The sequence below is a fragment of the Lacerta agilis genome, chromosome 12, assembly GCF_009819535.1.
Source record: "Lacerta agilis isolate rLacAgi1 chromosome 12, rLacAgi1.pri, whole genome shotgun sequence".
Classification (NCBI taxonomy): Eukaryota; Metazoa; Chordata; class Lepidosauria; order Squamata; family Lacertidae; genus Lacerta; species Lacerta agilis.
This window is the reverse complement of record NC_046323.1, coordinates 54,041,144-54,046,990: the sequence shown is the minus strand read 5'-3', so window position 1 is coordinate 54,046,990 and position 5,847 is coordinate 54,041,144. Positions and strand designations below refer to the sequence as shown.

The following is a 5,847-nucleotide window of genomic DNA, read 5'->3' as shown; positions in this document are numbered from 1 at the left end:
CTGAACAGCTTGGAAAGGGAGCCCCAATGAACAAGAGGGTGATGAGGAACCCACAACCAGGCAAAGTGTGCCAATGATCCTAAAATTCCCCAGCCCAGGAGCCCCACAAACACTGCGGGAGCGAGTTCCAGAGTTTAACTATAGAAAACAACTGTTTTATGTGTCCTGTATTTACTCCTGCCGCTTTCCTCGAACCATCAGCCTTAGCCCTCCGGCTTCTAAAACAACTGCACCTCCCCACTTTGCAGCTAACTAGTCCAGTAGATAAAACAGGTGGCGGGGGGGAATGGCAAATGTTTTTCAGGGTGAGCGAGCTTCCTTCTTCCTTCGAACAGAGGAAGTGGGGAGGCAAGCAAACCACATGCCCAGGAAGCAGCTTAGTAAGATTTTTGATTACCTGCCTGCAGCCTGCTGCCCTGGGTTCAGCCCAGATGCCCTGTGCTAAAGCATTTATCTTTCAGGAGCAGGAAAAAAAGCCAAACACCACCCCCACCCTGACAAAATGCTGCACGGTTTACTGTATTTGCTTATTTATTAAAAGAATCTTGCGCTATGACCAGAGACTTCCTCTTTCAGGTTTGACATCCTGCCCAGATTTTGTCACCCAGCAATGACTCAGAAGGGGGTGGGAGGGCTGGTGAGCCGGGGGGAAACCGGCGGGTTAAATGCAACAGCCAGCTGGCCGGGCTCAGATGTTATTATTTTTTAAAAATAGTTTTTATTCATTTTGTAAGATATAACATTACAAATATATATATAGATGAACGAAAAAAGAAAAAAAAATAGAAAAACATTATATTGTTCTTACATACACATAACTAACTCTTTACATTATTAGGCGACTCACCTTGATCCCTCCCATCTGAATTTCATTTCCGTAATATTCTCTTGCAGTTTCTATAAAGCAGGGGTCCCCAAACTAAGGTCCAGGGGCTGGATGCGGCCCAGTCTCCTTCTAAATGCAGCCCGCGGATGGTCTGGGAATCAGCGTGTTTTTACATGAGTAGAATGTGTCCTTTTATTTAAAATGCATCTCTGGGTTATTTGTGGGGCCTGCCTGGTGTTTTTACATGAGTAGAATGTGTCCTTTTATTTAAAATGCATCTCTGGGTTATTTGTGGGGCCTGCCTGGTGTTTTTACATGAGCAGAATGTGTCCTTTTATTTAAAATGCATCTCTGGGTTATTTGTGGGGCCTGCCTGGTGTTTTTACATGAGCAGAATGTGTCCTTTTATTTAAAATGCATCTCTGGGTTATTCGTGGGGCATAGGAATTCATTCGTATTTTTTCCCCAAAATATAGTCCGGCTCCCCACAAAGTCTGAGGGACAGTGAGACTGGCCCCTTGCTGAAAAAGTTTGCTGACCCCTGCTATAAAGTAAACATCTTACCGGTAACCAATATACTTCTCTATAACATCTATTAATAGCCTATTTCCTAAAAATATAGCAAAAACCTCTATCTACCAACTAAGGCAACCCTAAATATTGCAATATTTATTCAAATAAATTTAAAATTTCTTCCAATCCTCCTCTATTGTCTCTTCTCATTGACTGCGGATTCTCCCAGTCGGTTCGGCAAGCTCCATAAAGTCCATCGTCTTCATTTGGGTCGGGCTCAGATATTAAGGAAACAGCAGCAGCAGATGTTGTTGAGCAGAGATGGGTCACTTATCCTAGCAGCTGAACGGCTCTGCTAGGTTCCTCCTCCTCCAGGGATCTGGAAGACAAAACAAGCAAGAGCTTTAAAATCTGCACAGCAACGCTTAAAGATCTAGCCACGGGCATCGCAGGGGGGGGCGGTCCTCCCTGGGTTCCAGGGGAGGGGGTGACACTTGGGCCAGCCCCGCCCCGCCGATGGGCCCCCAGCAAGCCGCGGAGCGAAGCCGCTCCCCCCCACGGTCTGCCCGCCGGCGCCGCTATGGGGCTGCCCCACGCGATCGGGACAGGGAAGCCCCAGGAGCCGGCGCTCGCTCGGCGGGGTGCCGCTCCTGCAGCAGCGCCGGCGGGATGGACTGCGCGTGCCCAGATTTCCGGGCATGCGCAGTCTGTCCTGACGCATGCGTCGTGACATCACAACGCATGTGTCAGGTCGCCCCGCCCCCAGGGGGTGCCTCGGCGTGGCAAGGCCGCCCCGGGCACCCGAGAGGCTTCCAACGCCTCTGGATCTAGCTGAGAAAGCTCGTTCCTGGGAGTCCTCGCTTTTGCCACACACACCCCCCCCGAAACGACTGCCAAGCCAAGCCCCTCCAGATCGAACGCAAGGTCTGAGCGGACGCACCCCCTACTCAGAAACAAATCCCACTCGGTTCTAATAAATGCACCCACGACAGCAGCTAAAGATTCTCTTCTCCAACAAAAGCAACTGTTCAAAACAAAAAGGATTTAGCTAGAGTTTGCTTTTTTTAAAAGAGAGATGTATAAACTCGTTTTCGTTTCCACTGGCAACACATTTCCAGACTAGACCCCCTTAAGGCTGCAAGATGGCTTTAGAAGCCACGAGTGCCCTCAGCTTGCCCTGTTCTAACTGCAGCAGGTGCTCCTTCCTCGGCGCCCGATCCTCCCGGGAAACGCTTGTCTGAGATTTCTATAACCTCCCTCCGAAGTTGGGGCAGAGGGAGGCCTCAAACCATCTCACAACTGCTCTTGCAAGCGCTACAGGAATGATCAGGGTCACGGGCACGACCCAGCCACGCTGGAAGGCTTGCGGGAAGAAGAGAATGAGAGGGCGAAGGCAGACATGCAACCTCTGTGCCAAGAGCTACTGTAAAGTCAGTAATTTATTATTATTATTATTATTATTATTATTATTATTATGATGATGATGATGATGAATAGGAATAGGAATAATTTATTATTGGCCAAGTATATTTTCCAACATACTTGGAATTTGTTCCGGCTACATTGCAATGTAAACATACAGACACTGTTCCTCTCACAATACAAGAAGCAAAGGAACCCCACCCATATTTTACCTCCCCTTAAGCTATACAACTACGAATTTAACAATTTAATGGCACAAGGGGAAAAACTATTCTTGTGCCTGGCCGATTTTGTATATGAAGTCCTGTAGCAACGTCCAGATGGAAGTAAATCAAGCAGATGATGACCGGGGTGTAAAGGATCTGCTACAATTCTCTCTGCTCTCTTCCTAACTCGGGTAGCATAAATTGTCTCTGTTGAAGGCAAGCTAACATCAATTACCCTTTCTGCAATTCTTAGAGCTCGTTGGAGCCTTTTCTTGTCTCTCTTGGAGGCTGTACCGTACCAAGCTGTTATAGAATTACAGAGAACAGTTTCAATGATGCCTCTGTAGAATTGGATTAACACTTCCTGGGACAATTTAAATTTCCTTAGTTGACGCAGGAAATACAGCCTCTGGTGGACCTTTTTAATAATACTATTGATGTTGCTTGACCAATTTAAGTTATAAGAAATTATAGAGCCCAGGAACTTAAAGGACTCTACTACTACAACCATGTTACCAAGAATTGTTATTATTATTATTTGTACCCCGCCCATCTGGCTGGGTTTCCCCAGCCACTCTGGGTGGCTTCCAACAAAAATCAGAATACATTAAAATATCACACATTAAAAGCTTCCCTAAACAGGGCTGCCTTCAGATGTCCTCTAAATGTCAGGTAGTTGTTTATCTCTTTGACATCTGAAGGAAGGGAGTTCCACAGGGCGGGCACCACTACCGAGAAGGCCCTCTGCCTGGTTCCCTGCAGTTTTGCTTCTCGCGGTGAGGGAACCGCCAGAAGGCCCTCAGCACTGGACCTCAGTGTCCGGGCAGGATGATGAAGGATCTCCATTAGGCTAGGGGTGATGAACCATAGGTCCTCCAGGTGCTGTCAAACTTCCATCAGCCCCCAGACAACATGGCCACTGCTCAGGAATGCTGGGATATGTAGTGCAACCATTATCTGGAAGAGCAGAGGTCCACCAGCCTTGTTAAATAGATGCAGAAACTTCAAGCTTTCTTAACTGGGAAATCTTGCGCCATCTTGCCTAATTCTAAACAACACATTGGTACACGTAGACCTTAAGACTTCAATACTTAATTAGCTGAAGGAGTAAGAATTTCCGAAACAGGGCCTTGTCCTGGTGGTTTGTTTTCACTTGACACACAAATACGAAGAAATAAGTTGACAAAAGACTTGTAAAACTGAAATTAATCAAACCATTACTGTGGCCCAAGTTCTTGTTATTCCATTATTTCCTGCATCTTGGGAGACAGGACAGTTGCAGTCAGACCAGCGCAAGCTGCCACTGGAAAGCCCCCCGAGATCAAGGATTATTTATTAAATTTGCAGACCGCCCTACAGGTTTCAGGGCGGTTCGCAAGATCAACAAGCTGTGAAGCAGCCTCGACGAGTTCTCAAAACTTGGAAACGCTCAAGCCAAGGCCGGATTTAGACCCATCAAAAGAGCGTTTCAGAAAAAATGACCTTTAGAATGAGAAATCAGGTTGGCAAAAACAGAACGCCACAGCACCATCTGGTGCCACAGTGTTGTATTGCATATAAAACGTTTTCCCTTTACCAATCTAGCAGAGTCCCAGGAGCAAATTGTTCACCTTTCGCTGAGCTGAAACACTTTTCAGAGCTGGGCGGTTCCGGGACGCAAGTCTGTCAGGTGGGTTAATTGCCAGGCGGTGGTCTGAGAAGGTCACTACGGAAGGATCCACTTCACTCAGCGCTGCTGAATCCAATGTGATCTTTTAACTAAAGGGACAGAGAAATGAATGGCACTTGTTGGAACCGAAGAGGCAGAGATCTTGTCCAGCTAAGCCTAGAAGCGAGAGGGAAAGAGGAAGGGTGCGTGGAGCTATCAAGTTCCTTTTTAACTCCCTCTTCTTCTGACAGGAGCGAGACAGCAGTAAGTAACACTGAGCAAGTTGGAGTTAACTTTTTATTACCAAAAGCAGGATCCGCACAGGAGTGCCTAGTGAGCACAGCAACTGATCCCCGGCAGGTCTTGCCTCCACAAAGCAGCTGTGGAAACGGAAGTCCCTGCCTCCCCACAGCTGCCCTCCTCTCCAGGGTTTCCCCCAAGCAATCGGAGACTGTGCCTGCATGAAGCGAACTTCTCCTCTGCCCTCTTCACGCCTCTCTTGGTTCTGCGAGACCAGGGGTGAGGAGTGAAACGGGAAGCCTGCAACTCAGCAGCCTCCCAGGAAAGGGCTTGGCCGAGATTTCTATAACCTCCCTCCGAAGTTGGGGCAGAGGGAGGCCTCAAACCATCTCACAACTGCTCTGGCAAGCGCTGCAGGAATGATCAGGGTCACAGGGCAGACCCAGCCATGCTGGAAGGCTTGCGAGGAGAAACAGGGGACTCGTATTTCAGAGCGGTTTCGAGCAGCAGACTTACAGCCTGGCACCTTCATCAGGAAGCCCCACAGGATTTTCTTGTAAGCATGTGGAACATCGCAGTCTTGTTAGCCACGTTCCTCTCTAAATGACGCCATCACAAAGAGAATCTGCAAAGGGGAGGGGGACAAAAGTAATACAGAATGGTTCAGCATTCCCTATTCATGTGTTTAGAAAGCTGGTGCGAGTTTTACCGTATTTTTCGCTCCATAGGGCGCACCTCGTTTTTAGAGGAAACTAGAAAAAAAATATTTTTCTGGTTTTCCTCCTCTAACAGCCCTGTTTTTCTGAGGATCAGCTAAAAGTTTTGCAGCTTTTTTGCAAAGGGAAAAGCCCTGTTTTTGTTTTGTTTTTTTGAGGATCGGCTAAAAGTTTTGCAGCTTTTTTGCAAAGGGGAAAAAGCAAAGAGGAAAAGCCCCATTTTTTAATGGGGTTCAACTCACATTTCTTCAGCTTCTGAAGGAAAGGGAGCCATTT

The 5,847-nt window shown here is 47.4% G+C and overlaps 1 long non-coding RNA gene and 2 other non-coding genes across 3 annotated transcripts; all 3 read right to left on the bottom strand.

Annotated features, from left to right (window-relative positions):
• Positions 1 to 1,536: 1,536 nt before the first annotated feature.
• LOC117055742 lies at positions 1,537 to 5,557 on the bottom strand. The gene is made up of 3 exons (XR_004427670.1): positions 5,372 to 5,557; positions 4,578 to 4,725; positions 1,537 to 1,718 (listed from the first exon to the last, which is right to left on the bottom strand). It is a non-coding gene; the product is annotated as an uncharacterized LOC117055742 (long non-coding RNA).
• LOC117056218 lies at positions 2,571 to 2,708 on the bottom strand. Its single transcript, XR_004427711.1, has one exon. It is a non-coding gene; the product is annotated as a small nucleolar RNA SNORA9 (small nucleolar RNA).
• LOC117056220 lies at positions 5,184 to 5,321 on the bottom strand. The gene has a single exon (XR_004427713.1). It is a non-coding gene; the product is annotated as a small nucleolar RNA SNORA9 (small nucleolar RNA).
• Positions 5,558 to 5,847: the final 290 nt, after the last annotated feature.